Raw genomic sequence first — 18432 nt, 5'->3', positions numbered from 1 at the left:
TGTCTAAAATTCAATTACGTGTTTTAGTTAATGCAAATGTTGGTTTTTCTTAATGTTTTGAAGGAGGCCTGGCTTTGGATGTCTGAGGTCAGTTATTCTAAGTTTTCCTGGTTTCTCTCTTCTCACCAGAGAAGAATGCAACCTGAGTCCTGATATGTAATTACTCTAAACTTATTTAACTTGTTTTCATCTACTCTACTTCAGTTATGACCTCTGTGGTTACTTTAACTATATAAACATAGTAAGGTACACTAATTTTTTTTAAAACTGTATCTTTTATATAATAATGAAAAAATACACAATGGCTCCTTTTCCATATTTCTGATGAATTTTGCTTCTCTTCTCAGTTTTCATGAATTGTTTCAGTTTATATATCTATTCTTTCCTTGCATACCAAACCTGCTACAAACCAGAATTAATTTTCCATCATTATTAACTTCCTAGATTTCAAAGCTTATAAACTTGATGTATCTTCTGTTGTGGCTATCATCTCAGCAACCTTAATTCTTTCTTCCATAGTTCTCATGTTAGTCTTTTTGACACTGTCATCCTCATGGGTTCTCAGTAGACATTTACGGAACTGAGTATAGATGGATGTTATCCAAGACTTTGATGGTAGTTGGACTGGTGTGTAGTCCCACTGGATAGTAGTAGAGTGCTTTATTGAATAGTCACTGGTAGTAAATATATCAGTTATACCCCCAACAGTCCATGTTCATCAGCACTCAGATTCTTTGTACCCGATATTCCCTCTGGCATGAACATTCCTCTCTTTTTCTCTGCCTAGCAATTCTTACTTAGCCTACATTATCCATATCAAATATCAGTACCTTTTGAAAATTTCTCTTTGCTTTCAGAAGAGAAGTGTTTTACTATGAGATTGGTTGAGATGGAAAGAAAAACAACCATGTGGTTGATGTTGCGGAAGAATTTTGGGGTCTTGGAAATTGATAGTGGGGGAGAGGAAAGTTTTGGTGATTTCTATTGGAAAACAGTGAGACTGCTTGTCATAGGCAGATTGATTTTTAAAGGTATTTTGATATTTATTAACAATGTACTTCTCAAGAGGTAGTGTCTGCAGATTCAAAATGTGTCTCTACTTCAACTATGTACCCTTCCACCACTAATGCTCAGTACATAGCAGATGTCCCATATATATGATGGAATAGACATATTAAGTAACTATCCAACTACTTTATTGAAATTCCAACTGACATATTAGAATTCCAACTGAAATCATTGAAATTCTTCTTGACTTTCCCTCTTGAACATAGTTCCTGATTTTAGTCAAAATTGAGTATTCTTTTCAAATGATTATCCATGTAGTATTTGAAATAAATCTGGCCCTCGTATAAGAGTTATGCCCCAAAGTTAGACTAAAGCTCAGAACTTCAAAGAAAATATACTCTCTTAGGCAATAGAGGAAAATAGATATTTTACTAAGGATTTCATACACGAGAAAGAGAATAGAGGCCATATTCTTCAGCTCAATATTTCACCTTCCTAGCCTTGGATAATTCCCATCCAACGTCATTTTAATGGTCTCTCCTCTTACTCAAAAGCCACCATATTTTTGTTTCTTTTCAACCTCCCCACAACTGACCCCGTTCAGCCTCCAGTCTCACTGATGTCAGCTATCCCATTCTATGTCCTTCTAGATGTCACCATTTCTCATTCAGAACAGTTTTACTTCCTCAGCTTCTCTAATTTTATATTCACATATCAATTAATTAATATTATCTTCCACAGTGCAGAATGTATTGAAATTGTTCTTAGCTAAAAATTCCTCTTTAGACATCAGAATCTACTTGTTAAAGACATATTGAGGATGTATAATTTTTTTCCCTAATAATTTTTTTCTGTCACATATAGTACAGAGACTTAAAGCATTTAAAATATGCTGGTTTAAATGCAAATAAAGAACCAAATATTTGGTTTTTTTCCATTTCAAACTCTGAAGCTGCTGAAGTCTGAAGAAATCTATATCATAAATATTAGAAAGTTCACACTTCTCAATCCATTCTAGGAAAATCACATGTAAGCTAACTTGATGAAAAAGAGAAGAAAGGTGAACCTTAGTTTTTGCATGTTTTCAAAATTTTCTTCTTAAAAAAAAGATATCTCAATTGGAGAATAGTCATGAGAAACAAACAAAAATCTTGTCAGCGTTTGAACACATATCTTTGAGAAGTAACTCTTAAGGGCTTTCCTTAATAGAACTAGATTAATGTATTAAATACAGTCATAAAGATTTCCTTGTATATGCTTTTTGAAAGCCTTTCACTATTTTCTAAGGAAGAGTATTTATAAGTGCCCATTGGAGTTAGCCAAATTGGACTGAAGTGTGGTTGGCTTGGAATAAATCACAATGACTCTAATTCAGTTGTAAAGCACATTTGAAGTAGGTCTATGGGCTTTCTGTTTGAATCTAGCTTGCTTATTGACCAATTCCAGCCAAAGATAACATCTTTTTTTCCCCCTTCAACTCTATAGGGCACATTTCCATGATAATAACAATTCTCTGTTCTTGGAAAGTGTGGAGTGGACCAGCTTGCTCACCACTTGGAAAAATGCCCAATTGTGAGACTATCCGTAAACCGGCCCTACCTTTATGCCTAACCTTGAGTAGTTTGACAATGACTTAGCATTATAGAAGAGGAACATTTTAAGGCATTTTTAGCATGTATATTGTGTAATGATTTCACTATATCAGCAATTTACAATTCTGATGTAGCCTTTTATTTTTATGGAGAACCAATTAAAAATAGCTTTGATACTGTGTGGCTCAGTACAGGGCTTTATCTGTCTGGATTATCATTTTCCCTGTAGACATATTTGCTTTTGATCTTTTTTTTCCCTCTCTAGGTTTTACTTTTTGATTAATAGTATACCAAGAAGAATTAAGGTGAATCTATAGGCCAACTGATAATCTTATTACTAAAAATATTGTTTAAATGGTATTGTGCTTCAGTGATTGTCCTGTTTCCAGCCTCCTTATTCAGCATAAGAAAGGAACAAGGGGAAGAAAGTTTGCATTGAGGATTTTCTGCCAACCACTGTTAGGCACTTTTATACAGATCATTCAATTTTTTGGAAAAAATGCATTCTTACCTCTTGTTTTACAGATAAATACCAAGTAGATTAATTTACTCAAGGTGATAGAAATACCAAAGCATAATTTCAAAGTGCATGCATTTTCCACTTGACCATGAAAAACTGTTTACACATGTAAGCCTTTTCCTTCATAAAGTATTGCTTGAAGATGTCATGCTTTTTTATTCTATCCAATTTATTATACATTCTACAAAAAAAGAGGGAGAGAGAGCATTTCTTATTGCCTGCTCTGCGCCATTCATGATTCTGAGTTTTATTATATAATTAATTAGGCACATGCACGCTGGTCACCTATAGTGGAGCCAGGCACTACATCGGTCATTTTGATATTGACCCCATGTCAGATCATTGAGACCTCAGACAGCTTCAAGATGGGCATTCGTCTCAAAGTCAAGAAAATAGATAGGAAACATGAATTAACTAACACAATTTCATTGCGCTAAGAGGTGGCAATACCTGCAATCACACTTAGATGTTCACATCCACTGCAGTCCATGTTCTTTCTGCCACCGAGACTCCCCCATTTTCAGAACGATTAAAGCCCATGACCTCTCCCGGACACAAATGGATGTGGCCCTCTTGTGAGCTGCCAGTTCTAACTTTGTATCTGGATGTGAAAAGTTTATAAGAAAGAAGTCTTTTTACCCTCTAGACTCTTTCCTTTACCACAGGCCGTGTCTGCAGAGATATTGAGCTTAAATTTCTTCCAGGGAAAGTTTCTGTCTCCCACAAGAGCAACTTGAACCCTTGTTTAAAGGTACCCGTATGCTTTTAGCTGAGAACAGCTCTTCTCTATTTGTGAAGGCCTTCTTCAGCAATGCAGATTATGTTGTCAGTGTGGAGATATGCATGGAGCAGTGGGGGAGCAAGGGGAAACTTGCTCAGTCAGCGTAGGTGTTAGAATCACTTCTAGCAAATCATGGGTTAACAAAGTTAGACGTGTATTGTCTCCACACCCATGTTGATGTCTCTAGAAATATTTTATCTCTTGGACTAGGAAGGTGAAAGAAATCAGTGGTCTGATGCAGTGGCATACCAAGGCAGAGAAGGGAGAGGCAATGAGAGCAGTCCATCCCAGGTGCCGGAAATGAGAAACTGTATCGCCTGTTGAAAAATTAAAGACAGTAAATTTGACTTAAAAAGTCAGACTGCTTTCTATTCACCGTGCACCAGCAATTCTAAACAGCGGGAGGGATAAAATGTCTCCCCACCAGTGCAGACCACTCCTACCCTTAGTAAGCCAGTGGAGATGCAGACCTTCATTTTTCTCCAACCCAATTACAAACACCATTCAAACCAAAGTCCTCCACAGGCCTGGGATGAAGAAGCCTGGTCTAATGTTAGTGAATATTTAGCTGTTGTCTCTTTGGACTCTATATATCAAAGGATTCATGCAAAAGTGTTACCAAAATAGCCCATGATAAATGGGATCTTAATGATGATAAACAGCCCTCCTTCCTCAACACATTGTCCCTTACATGCACTTTATAGGGAAACTCTGCTTTTACACTCATTATCTTATTTTGTCCTTGTAACATCTCAGAAGAAGAAGTGCTGTAATAATCAAACAAGTTTATTATTTCCCCACACCGGCCATTCAGGCACACTTTGAAGGGCTGGTCCTTTTCTAACCTCTGGATGAAACCTAGAGCAGGCCCCACAGATTTCCTTGTTACTCATAAATTTTTAAAAATTCTAATTAACTGTTAGTTATAATATGGTCTCGCTTATGTCAAGTTCAGTGTCATAATCCAGACTTCTCACATTAAAACAGAATACCAGTCCTGGGAAAAGTGAAAATAGCTTGTGTCGTTCTTAATTCTCAGTCTAGAGTTTACTCAGTCAGTTGGCTCAAGTCATTTCCATTGTTGAAGAAGAGAGGGAGTTGAGGAAACAGGAAGGAGCTTACATGCCTGGCCAGGTACCCGACTGATATTGATTTCCTCTGGTCATGGCAGATGCTTAAAGCTCATTCTTTCTCTCATAGGGCACTTTCATAGGTGCTTCACAGTCCCTCTAACTTGGAAAATTATCACCTTCAGTTCATATGAAGGAGGTGAGTATTTCCACTCCAACTGATTCTTTATCATTCCATTCTTGCATCTAGGTGTTCAGTATATACAACCTGACATTTTTTGCTGAGGTCTGTTCACTCCAGTACCTTTTTGGTTGTGTTCTAAAGAGTTTAGTAACCGGCTACCTTTGATTCACCATCAGCCTGTAGCTGCCTGAACAAATCCAACTACAGTCCTTTGCACTTATGATCTATCAGGCAGGAGCAAGATACCAGTCCATAATATCCCCCCAAATTATAGGGCACACATAGCACACCCACTCTATAGTCTCCTTGAAGCCCTTCTCACTAACCTTGAGGTAAAACTAAAGTATCCCACCCTACTCTCCATGGGAGTGGAGGAAATCCTCTCATATTAACAACTGCCCCTAAGGAAACCCTCCCTCTAATCTCCATCTCCCCCTGTGGTGGCCAACTTTAATCCTTCTATACCTTAAAGTCATTGGTAAAGATTACACAAGGGCAGATGGATTGCCCTACTGCTTTAAGTCCCATCTAGATGTTTTAGCATCTTTGAAAGGTTAGGAGTCTTGGGGCCTCAGTGTTAACCAAGCCTGAAAAAAAATCCGTTTTAACATATGATGACAATCATTATACACATTTTACATTAAAAGACAAACAACAAACAAACAAAATCAGAGGCTCAGAGAGTTTGTCATTAGGTCTAATAATTGATGTGCAGCTAAGGAAGGGCAGACTTACCACTGGATTCCCAGGCCATTGTTAGCTTCACCAGACCTCACTGTGTCAGTAGCAACATGACAGCCCACACTCCAAATTTAACACATGAGGAAATACAAATTCAAATTTAGAGTGAAATCTCCAATCCTGCTTAGTTTTAAAATTCAGACCACTGACTTAAAAATGGCTTAATGTTAAATTAACTTAAAAGTAACTACATGGAGGTCACAAACTCAAACATCCCAGGTTGATGTCTTTCTATTTCAGACATCTATCCAACAGAAGAAACCACTACGCTCCAACTTCACAAGGTCATGGAAGATTGTCAGTTTAAAGTTTCTGAGTATTTGAATTCTTTGGAGATCATAATAACAGATCTCAGTATTAGTTTACAGATTGTTTTAGAGGCATATTTTTAATCACGCACTGCATTTTTATTGGGACTGTGAGAATGTGAGCCGGAAGAGTTAGAGATTTCACAGCACTCTGAGGAAGGAAAGAACTATAGCTCCTGTGTCCTGACCCGTATTTCCTCTCTCAATAAAGTAAGCTCTTATTTCCCAGGCTAATGGGAACTATTATGCGTGTATACTTGCTCACTTTTAAGAGTCCTGTGTGTCAGTCACTTTAGATATGGATTCTGAAGATAGAATGGATAGATGATAGATGGATCATGGTTCCTTTGATTACAGAGTCATTGCAGTATGAGTAGTTAATTCATTACTTCATAAAGCTCTCCGAGATGACTGAATTGTAGAAGGCAGCCTACACTAGAAACAGTCTCTCCCAGTTTGGTCTTTTGCCACTTCTCTTTTCATAGTTGCCACAAGAGACTAGCAGTGTACCATCATACATGATTTTTTGTTCCAAATGCTTACAGTCTCAAAAATGAATGACCTATTAGGCAAAGCCTTGAACTAAAACAAAACCAGTCAAAATAATGCAGAACACATTGCTGGAAGGATAAGATGAGATCCTTCCCTGACTTCCTTAACAGGATGTGGTAAACACCTTCCAAATTCTTGTATTTTTAACTTACAAAAAGAAAACAATTAAAAGAATTTAAAAAAGGGGGGAGAGAATCATTTTGCTGAAAAGCAAAGTTTAATAGAAAGTGTAATAAAAAAGAAATAAGCACAAAATCAAGGAAGTATAAAATTCAAATGCATTTTCTTGTACATTTAGGTTTCTTCTACAGGAGCCTATTAAAATTAGTATTCATATCTATGGGATAGGGATTCTATTATTAAAACAACTGAAGAGTTTTAATATTATAAATATGTATGACTATGTGAAACCATAAGAAGTATATTCTGCTCAAAGTTCTACTAATACTGAATATGTTAATGAAAATGCGTTTTTATACAAGTGGTGTAAGTTATCCCCTTTAAAATTAGATAAAAACTATTTAGAAATAATTATGAGTATGTGTTCATTAGATTGGAGTTGGAAGACTGCAGGATAAGGGCATTGGTTCAAATCCTTCATCTACCTCCATGCACTCAATTCCACAATAATGCTCCTAAGCATATTATGGCAATTGAATCTCAATATTTAGAGAATTCTAATTCATTTCTACTCCTCCTTCACAAAACTGAGCCATTCTTGGAAAGTACTTTTTTTTTTTAAGTATAGCTTTTTTTTCTTCTACTTGGCCAGTGGTCCAACCTTCTGGGTCTCAACTCCCCAGCCAGGGCCAGTCAGTAGGCTAGCCTTTTCTAGTTGATAGAAGTGTTGCTCAGATTGTAGTATGTACTTAATAGAGGCCTAGCTTTATCCTTGCTTTAAGTTAATCACAAACAATGCTCCTCTCTGTCCTTACCAGCAAGCCTCCTGTGAGTCCACTACAATTTGTCAGTATAGTCTGTGTAAATAACAAATTTGCTCAGATCTTATTTGACCAAGACCTGCACTAACACTGATTACTAGAGGTGCAATTACATCTTTATTGCATTTAAATGTATTTCATTTAAAAATGCTCTTTCTCTTCAGAATGTCTCTTTTTCTTTTCTCCCTCACTGTCCTCATTTCTGTACAACACTGATCCTTATTTCCCTCTGCCAGATCCTGATGCCAGTGTCAGTGAAGGATGGACCACGTATGACAGAGATTGTATGTATTCAGTACAGATATAATTACTGAGTTGTAATATATTTATACTTCTGAAAAATAAACATATTGCATACCTCTATATCTATGTATATCCATTATCTATCTATCTGTCTATCTATCTATCTAGTTACTGAAACACATATTTCAGTCTATACACTATTTGGATAACTGTTTCTGGACCTGAAGTACTACAGTTGTTCATTTCTAAAGAAAAGAATACTGCTTAGACACTACCATATTTTGTGTGGAGAACAAATTTTTTGTTTTTTAAAAAAAAATTATTCTAAAAAGACCACATAGAAGTCTAAGCTGAGCATTTTCTAACCTGTGGTATTAATCTGAGGATGGAAGAGGATGCGTGTGGGAATGACAATTTCAGATATCTTAAGTTAACCTTTATCCTCCCTGACAATAATGAATTAGGTTTTTCTAGAGATGTCTGCCTTTCTGTGCATATCAGAATATTAGAATTTGTGTTGGGGAAGGATGTGCAGGGCATTTGATAGTTTGGAGCAAACCTCCCCAGATGATTTGGATACAACTCTTCCCTTGCCTCTGGTCTGTGAAGACCAGCAATCTGGGTTTTGCATTGGGAAACTCTATACAATTTTGAATTTTATGTGGCTCCAGTGCATACAAAATCATCAGCTATGTTTGGGAATGTGGAAATGGGGAAGGGAGAAGAGGAAAGGATATTCTTGCTACATTCTGTCCATCCTTATGCCCTTAGCTTCAAGGTTTTTTCTTTAAATTAATAGTATCTTTTTTTTTTTTTTTTTTTTTTTTTTTTTTTTATTGCGGTATGTGGGCTTCTCACTGTTGTGGCCTCTCCTGTTGCAGAGCACAGGCTCCGGACACGCAGGCTCAGCGGCCATGGCTCACCGGCCCAGCCGCTCCGCGGCATGTGGGATCTTCCCCGACCGGGGCACGAACCCGTGTCCCCTGCATCGGCAGGCGGACTCTCAACCACTGCGCCACCAGGGAAGCCCGTGAACAGTATCTTTTTGACCTAACAGGGATTAGATTCTCTCTCCCACTCTCCTTAATTTCCTGCTGATCTCTGTCATTTTTCTGTGACCATTTTAAAGAGGATAGTTTTAAAACTATTAATTTGTACAACTTTTGCCAGCCATTATGTTAGAAATTTATTTATTGGAGTATAGTTATTAGTAAAAGCAGGGGCCAAGAAGAAATAAACAACTCATTTAACTCAGAGTACTGTATAGAAAATGCATTGGCTAAAAATATTTGCTATATTATGAGGTAATGCCTGTGACTGAAAGAGTTCAATACTGTTTTCAAATGCTAGCTCTCATTTGGCTAACCACATACAATAGTTCTCAAGGTAAATGGAACATTGGGTTGGATGTAATATTTAATTCTACTAAATATGTTTACTCAGATTTGCTCTATTCAATTTTCTGTTGTATTAGTTATCTACTACTACGCAACAATATTTCCCAAAGCTTAGTACCGTAAAGCAACAATTTTTCTTTCATCTCAGAGAGTTTTTCTAAGGGTCAAGAATTTAAGAACAGCTAAGACAATTGGTTTTGGCCCAGGGTCTCATGAGGTTCTATTCAACCTGTTGGCTTGAACAGAAGTCATCTGAAAGTTTGTCCAATGCTGGAGTATCTGCCTCCAAGCTTACTTTGGCTGTTGGCAGGTGGTCTCAGTTCCTTGCCATGTGAGTCTCTCTGTAGGGCTGATTATAACATAGCATCTGGCTTCCCTCAGAGTGAAGCATTTGAAAGAGAGTGACACCAGACTGTCTTTTATGATCTAGTCTCAGAGTCACACACTGTCACCTTCACCTTATATTCATTGTAAGTAAACAGTTAAAGTAATCTACACTTGACTAGAGGAGGCAGAGACTATTAGGGGCCATCTGAGTGGCTGCCTACCACAGTCTTCCATCTGGCCTCAGTGACTCACATTCATCCCACAGGCAAAATATTGTTACACCTTCCCAAAGCCCCCCCCCATGTCATCTCATCAGCATCAGCTCAGAGAACAAGATCTTGTCATCTAAACCAGATCCAAATGAGAATAAGTCTCCTCTTGTGAACTAAAGAAGGCAGTTTGCTACCCTATATGTCCCCAACATGGTAAGCGTTTTAAGGTATAGAATCACTGCCATAGGCACTCCCATTCATAATGGAAGGCGAGGGGGAAAGCTGTACACAAGAATCTTTGGACCGTAGCAGTTCTCTCATGCTTCTCTGGAGTTGTTCTCCATCATTCTTAATTTGGGACTATTGGCTCATTCCCTACCCACCTGAGTCATTTTTCTTTTTCCATGAAAGGTAGCATATATCTACAGCTGAACAATTTCTTAGCTTCCTTTCTGCCAGTACTATTTTGGGAGTCCAACAGCCTTTTCTCAATTTATACTGTCTCTATTCCTTACAGTCCAAATTGGCAGGTTTTCCATTGATATAATTCTTTTAAAAAGTTTGAGTCTTCTGTGAATCTTATTTGGGTCCAGCACTTTAGATGGAAACCATATCCTCAAATTTCTTAGAGATAAACCCGTCTCTGCCTTGGGCTTCTGCTAAAGGACAATACCTTTAAAACCAAGCTTCCTAAATCTTGATTGAGCAGATCTGTTAGTTATACCCTTGAAATATTTAGAGGGCTTCTTATTTAAAAGAATAGAGTCTAAGATACCCCCTTCGATATTTCTGAAGTCTTAACGAAGGATTCTATAGTCACAACCAGTGTCGTCTTTAGACCATGATGTCCTGAGAGTTCCCTGAGTTTGACCTCTGCTCAGAAGCCCTTTCTTAATTTTAGCATTGTTTACCATCTGGAGAGACCGAGAATTTTCAAAACCAGCCAGTGCTGCTTCTTTTTGTTTAATAGTCCTTCCTTTAGCTTATGTATTGCCTCTCACATTTCACTATTAGCAGCAAGAAGAAACCAGATGGTAACATCAACACTGTCTGGTGGAAGTCTCCTTAGCAAGATCATCTACCCCCAGTTCAATGTTCAAAATTCTATGAACAGTTGTATCCAAGGCACTTTAAGCTTTTATAAACCCTCTTTTCAAAATCTTTCCAGCTTCTGACCAGTGCTTGGTTCAAAGCCACTTCCATATATATATATATATATATATATATATATATATATTTTTTTTTTTTTTTCTCAGCATCATTGGGTACCAAGAGCTGTATTTATAATCTATCACCATATAACAAATTAACCTAACATTTAGCAGCGTAAAAACACAAGAATTTATTTTTTAATGAAGTCTGTGAGTGTAAGGAATCCATGATGGCTTAACTGAGTGGTTCTGCTTTAGGGTATCTCATGAAGTTGCACCCAAGATGTTGGTTGGGGTTTCAGGCACTTGAAACTTTTCCTGGGGCTGGAGAATCTTAATTCCAAGCCCACTCAAATGGTTGTTGGCAAAAGTTCTCAGCTCCTTGTCACATGGATCTCTCCATAAGGCAGTACATGACATGGCAGCTGGCTTCCTGCAGAAGACATGATCAAGGAGCAAATGAGAGTTATACCACACTGCCTCCTACGACCTATTTTCTGGGTCACTTTGACTTTTTCTGTTTGTCATAAATGGATCAATAAGTCAAGCACACATTCAATAGGAGAAGATTACACAGAACATAAATATCAGAAGACAAGGATCACTGAGCTCAATCTTAGAGGCTGGCTATCTCAATTGCAATACAAACTTTCAATTTACTTGAGGAAACTGGTTTATTCTTACACTGATTTGTTAACGTGATTTATAGTCAAGACTTTATGTAGCATATAGAGTACCTCAGAATGAAAATAGAATTAGTAGATTGGTGCAAATATGTGGCATCACTTCTACACCTACGTTTGATTTTGAGGTATAGAAATAACTCATACAGATCTTCCTTGACTTATGATAGGGGGTTCCATCCCCATAAACCCATTGTAAGTTAAAAATATTGTAAGTCAAAAATGCATTTAACCCACTTAACCTACTGAACATCATAGCTTATCCTAGTCTACCTTAAATGTGCTCACAACCCTTCTATTAGCGTACAATTGGGCAAAATCATCTAATATTAATACAAAGCCTATTTTATAATACAGAGTGGAGTATCTCATGTAATTTATTGAATACAATACTAAAAGTGAAATACAGAATAGTTTTGAGTGTATCAGTTGCTTACCCTTGTGATAGCGTGACTGACTAGGAGCTGTGACTTGATGCCACTGCTCAGCATCACGAGAGTATCATACTGCATATCACTAGCCTGGGAAAAGATCAAAATTCAAAATTCGATGTATAATATGATTTCTACTGAAAGCAAATCACTTTCCTACCATCATAAAGTTAAAAAGAAATTGTGAGTCAACGCATCAGTAAGTCGGGGGCTTATTTGATAGTGCTGCAAAGTTTTCAGAATTCTTGTATCCAGTACCTCATTTGATCATTGCAATAAGACCATGAGGTGGAGTGGGTAAGTATCATTACTTATTTTCAGATGAGAAAAACACCCAGGACACTATTTTTTCTAGTGGTGTGGAATAGAACCCAAATCTTAGAGATTCATCCCCCTAAGATAGTAAACATTAATACAAGCCTATATGCATTTCTGCTGTTCCAACACCACATTCTATCCAAACTGGGGTGAACAATCTGAAAATTAAAGGGAGCTAATGAACTTCTAACAAGAACTTCATTCTTTTCTTTGTGGATCAGTAATTTTCCACATACCACTTCTTCTTTACCCATTTATCTGTTGATGGGCACTTGGGTAGCTTGGCTGTTGTAATTAGTACTGCTATAAACATTGGGATGTATGTATCTTTTCAAATTAGTGTTTTCATTTTTTCCAGATGTATACTCAGGAGTGGAATTACTGGATCATATGGTTCTAAATCTAAAGTTAAAATCTAAATTTTAACTTTCTTGAGGAACTTCCAAACTGTTTTCCATAGTGGCTGCACCAATTTACATTCCCACCAACAGTGTACAAGGGTTCACTTTTCTCTACATCCTCTCCAACATTTGTTATTTGTAGACTTTTTGATGTTAACCATTCTGACAGGTATGAGGAGAGATCTCGTTGTTTTGATTTGCATTTCTCTAATCATTAGTGATTTTGAGCATCTTTTCATGTGCCTCTTAGCCATCTGTAAGTCTTCTTCGGAAAAATGTCTATTCAGGATTTTGCTCATTTTTTGATTGAGTTGGTGAGCTGTTTATATATTTTGTATATTAACCCATTGTCAATCATATCATTTGCAAATATTTTCTCCCATTCTGTAGGTTGTCTTTTCATTTTGTGGATGGTTTCCTTTGCTCTGCAAAAGCTTTTAAGTTTAATTAGGTCCTATTTGTTTATTTTTGCTTTTGTTTCCTTTGTTTTAGGAGACAAATCCAAAAAAAATATTGCTGCAATTTATGTCAAAGAGTGTTCTGCCTCTGTTTTCCTCTAGGAGTTTTATAGTATCCAGTCTTACATTTGGGTCTTTAGTCCATTTTGAGTTTATTTTTTTATATGGTGTTAGAGAATGTTCCATGTGTCTGCTTTGTGCCAGTACCATACTGTTTTGATTACTGTAGCTTTGTTGTATAGCCTGAAGTCAGGGAGCATGATTCCTCCAGCCCTGTTCTTCTTTCTCAAGATTGTTTTGACTATTTGAGTTATTCTCTGGTTCCATATAAATTTTGAAATTATTTGTTCTAGTTCTGTGAAAAATGCCATGGGTATTTGGATAGCGATTTCATTAAATCTGTAGATTGCTTTAGGTAGTATAACCATTTTAACAATATTAAGTCTTCCAGTCCAAGAGCATGGGATATCTTTCCATTTCTTTGTGTCATCAATTTCCTTTATCAGTGTTTTATAGTTTTCAGAGTATAGGTCTTTCACTTCCTTAGTTAAGTTTATTTGTAAGTATTTTATTCTTTTTGATGCGATTGTAAATGGGATTTTTTAAACTTTCTCTTTCTGATAGCTTATTATTAGTGTATAGAAAAGCAACAGATTTCTGTATATTAGTCTTGTAGCCTGAGACTTTGCTGAATTCATTTATTAGTTCTAATAATTTTTGGATGGAGACTTTAGAGTTTTCTATATAAAATACCATGTCATCTGCAAATAGTGACAGTTTTACTTCTTCCCTTCCAATTTGGATGGCTTTTATTTCTTTTTCTTGTCTGATTGCTGTGGCTAGGACTTCCAATTCTATGTTAAATAAAAGTGATGAGAGTGGACATCCTTGCCTTCTTCCTGAATTTAGAGGAAAGGATTTCAGCTTTTCACCACTGAGTATGATGTTAGCTATGGGTTTGTCACAAATGGCCTTTTTTATGTTGAGATATGTTCCCTCTAAACACACTTTGATGAAAGTTTTTACCATGAATGGATGTTGCATTTTGCCAAAGGCTTTTTCTGCATCTGTTGAGGTGATCATATGATTTTTATGCTTCCTTTTGTTAATGTGATGTGTCATGTTGATTGATTTGTGAATGTTGAACCATCCTTGTATCCTTGGAATAAATCCCACTTGATCATGGTGTATGATCCTTTTTTATATATTGTTGGATTCAGTTTGCTAATATTCTTTTGAGGATTTTTGCATTTATATTCATCAAAGATATTGGCCTATAATTTTCCTTTTTTTGTAGTATCTTTGTCTGGATTTGGTATCAGGGCAATCATGGCCTTGTAGAATGAATTTGGGAAGGTTCCATTGTCTTCAATTTTTTGGAATAGTTTTTCTTTATATGTTTGATAGACTTCCCCTGTGAAGCTGTTAGGTCCTGGACTTTTGTTTGCCAGGAGGCTTTTTTTGTTTTGTTTTGTTTTTGTTTTTTTTAAATTACAAATTCAGTTTCACTGCTAGTGATCAGTCCATTCAAATTGTCTGCTTCTTCTTGATTCAGTCCTGGCAGATTATATGTTTTTAGAAATTTGTCCATTTCTTCTAGGCTGTCCAGTTTGTTGGCATGTAACTGTTTATAGTATTCTCATGATTTTTTTTGTATCTCTGTGGTATCAGTTTTTATCTCTCCTCTTTCATTTCTTATTTTGTTTATTTGGGTCCTCTATCTTTTCTTCTTGGTGAGCCTGGCTAAAGGTTTATCAATTTTGTTTCTCTTTTCAAAAAATGGATTCTTGGTTTCATTGATGTTTTCTATTTTTTTAATCTCTATTTTATTTATTTTCTCTCTGATCTTTATTATTCCTTCCTTCTACTGACTTTGGGTTTTGTTTGTTCTTCTTTTCCTGATTTAAGTGGTAGGTTACATTGTTTATTTGAGATTTTGATTGTTTATTAGAGAATGCCTGCATCACTATATACTTACTTCTTAGAACTGCTTTTTGCTGTATGCATAGATTTTGAAGTGTTGTGTTTCCATTTTCATTTATCTTGAGGTATTTTCTGACTTTTTCTTTGGTTCCTTCATTGACCCATTGGATTTTTAGGAGCATATTGTTCATTCTCCATGTGTTTATTCTTTTTCCATTTTTTTCTTTCTGTAGTTGATTTCTCGTTTTATACCATTGTGATAGGAAAAAATTCTTGACATAATTTCTATCCTCTTAAATTTGTTGAGACTTGTTTTGTGGTCTAACCTGTAATCTATATTGGAGAATGATCCATGTGCACTTGAAAAGAATGTATTCTGCTGGTTTTGGATGTAATGTCCTGTAGATATCTATTAAGTCTAACTGATCCATTGCGTCATTTAAGACCACTGCTGCCTTATTGATTTTCTGTCTGGATGATCTGTCCATTGATGTCAGCATGATGTTAACATCCCTTATTATTATTATATTATTGTCAATTTCTCCCTTTATGTCTGTTAATGTTTGCTTTATAGATTTAGGTGCTCCGGTATTTGGTACGTATATGTTAATGAGTGTAATATTAGTTTCTTGTATTGATCCCTTTAGTATTATATAATGCCCTCTTTTGTGTTAGTTTGAAAGTCTGTTTTGTCTGATTTGAGTATTGCTGCACCTGATTTCTTGTTTCCATTTGTAAGAAATATCTTTTTTTCCATCCCCTCACTTTCAGTCTGTGTGTGTCTTTTGCTCTGAAGTGAGTCTCTTGTAGGCAACATATTGAAGGGCCTTGCATTTTTATGCAATCATCCACCCTATGTCTTTTGATTGGAGCATTTAGTCCATTGACATTTAAAGTAATTTTTCATCGATATGTACTTATTGCCATTTTATTACTTGTTTTCCAGTTGTTTTTGCAGTACTTCTCAGTTCATTTCTTCTTTTTGTTTCTACCCTTGTGGTTTAATGATGATTTTCTTTAGTATTATGCTTGTGTTCCTTTCTTTATGGTTTTTGTGTATCTATTTTAGGTTTCTGATTTGTGGTATAGGGTTCATACATGTTGATCTATAGTTATATCTATTTGCTTTAAACTGGTAGTCATTTAATTTCAAACACATTCTACAAGATATAAATTTTTTACTCCCCTCCCCCACATTTTGTTTTTGATGTCATATTTTACATCTTTATGCTTATCCCTTAATTGTTTACTGTGGTTATAGTTGCTTCTACAATTTTTTGTCTTTTAATATACATATTGGTTTATTTAAGTGGTTGATCCCCAATCCTTACTATATATTTGCTTTTTCTAGGAGCATTTTTCCTTTTCTATTGATTCTTCTTTTCTATTTAGAGAAGACCCTTCAACATTTCTTTCAGGGTAGGTTTAGTATTGATGAATTCCTTAAGGTTTTGCTTGTCTGAGAAGTTCTTTCTCTTTCCTTCCATTCTAAATGATAATCTTGCTGGGTACAGTATCCTAAGTTGCAGATTTTTCCCTTTCATCACTTTGCATATGTCATGCCATTCCCTTCTGGCCTGTAAAGTTTCTGCAGAGAAGTCAGCTAATAGCCTTATGAGGATTCCCTTGTATATGACTCTTTGTTTTTCTTTTGCTACCTTTAGAATTCTCTATCTTTAACTTTTGCCATTTTAATTATGACATGTCTTTGTGTTGATTTGCTGGGGTTCATCTTGTTTCAGACCCTTTATGCTTTCTGTACATGGGTGTCTGTTTCCTTCTTCAGATTTGATAATTTTTCAGCCATAATTTCCTCAAATACATTTTTGATCCCCTTCTCTCTTTCTTCTCTTTCTGGAATCTCTATAATGCAAATGTTGGAATGTTAATGTTATCCCAGAGATCTCTTAAATTGCTTTCATTATTTTAAAATTTGGTTTTTCTTTCTGCTGTTCCAATTCGGTGATTTCCATTATGCTGTCTTCCAGATCACTTATGTGTTCTCCTATATCACTTAGTCTGCTATTCATTCCTTCCAGTGTGTTTTTTATTTCAGCTGTTGAATTATTCATTTCTGATTGGGTCTTTTTAAAATATTTTCTAGTTCCTTTTAAAAAGTGTTCAGTGTTTATATCTTTTCCCTAATTCAGTTAACATTTTTATTACTAATGTTTTGAATTTTTAATCTGGTGAATTGTTTATTTGTTTTATTATTTTTTTCAGGACTTTTCTTTTGCTCTTTCAATTGAGAGTAGTTTCTCTGCGTTTTCAGTTTGCTTAACTTTCTCTGCCTCCATGAATTTGTGTGAATTACTTCACAACAGTTACCTATTGTGGTCTTGAAGGGGTGTATTTATGTGGGAGCATCCCTATGAGGACTGCATGTGCCCACTGCCTTTCGTGAGAGAGGTGGATGTAATGCAGATGCCAGTTACATCTTTCCTCAGGGTTTGCTGGAAGCTATCACCTTGGTAGGGGGTGGGTCTTAGAGATGGAGGGGCTGGATCTGGTGCTGAATGTGAGGTGGGACTTCAGTTCTGTTCAGTGGCCATCACCACTCTGTCAGGGACAGGGTTTGATCCCTAGTTGCTGGAGCAGAATCCCTGAGGGTCGGGCTTGAGTTGGCTCTGTTCCCTTTAAGTGTGTGTGTTTTCCCTCTCCCCATATCAGGACCTTTGCCCCAGAGGAGGGGAGTGTTGAAGCAAGTGGAGCCTCTGTGCGGACAGAGGTCCAGTGTGCTGCCTGTGTAGGTGTCAACGGCTCTGCCCAGATGCAGCCTTGGATGTGAGCCCCCTTTGACTCTTACAGCTGATCACTTCCCTCGGCCACTCCTGAAGGGCTGTCAGGGACCTCCATGGATTCTTGGCATGTTTAGGGAGGTTAGCTGTGACAGAATGGCCACTGTCAGAGATCTGGGCGGCTTCTGAGGCACTGCCTGAGTAAACACCAATGATGGCTGCCACTACTCTATCTGGCCTCTGCTTTGGGACCAGTTCACCTCTGTATCCCATGGTCAAGTTTTTTCCCGGTCCTGGTTGCTCCAGATCCTTTTCCACACTGTGGCATGGAGTGAGCAAGGCCAGAGCATTCGCTTGGCTTGGCCTGGGATGTGGGGCAAGCCAGTCACAGGAAACCTGGCAGCCGCTAGAGCAGATCTCTCCCTGCCCTGCCTTGGGGTCTAGTCAGCCCGA

This window comes from Orcinus orca, chromosome 6 (genome assembly GCF_937001465.1).
Source record: "Orcinus orca chromosome 6, mOrcOrc1.1, whole genome shotgun sequence".
Taxonomy (NCBI): domain Eukaryota; kingdom Metazoa; phylum Chordata; class Mammalia; order Artiodactyla; family Delphinidae; genus Orcinus; species Orcinus orca.
This window is presented reverse-complemented; position numbering follows the sequence as displayed.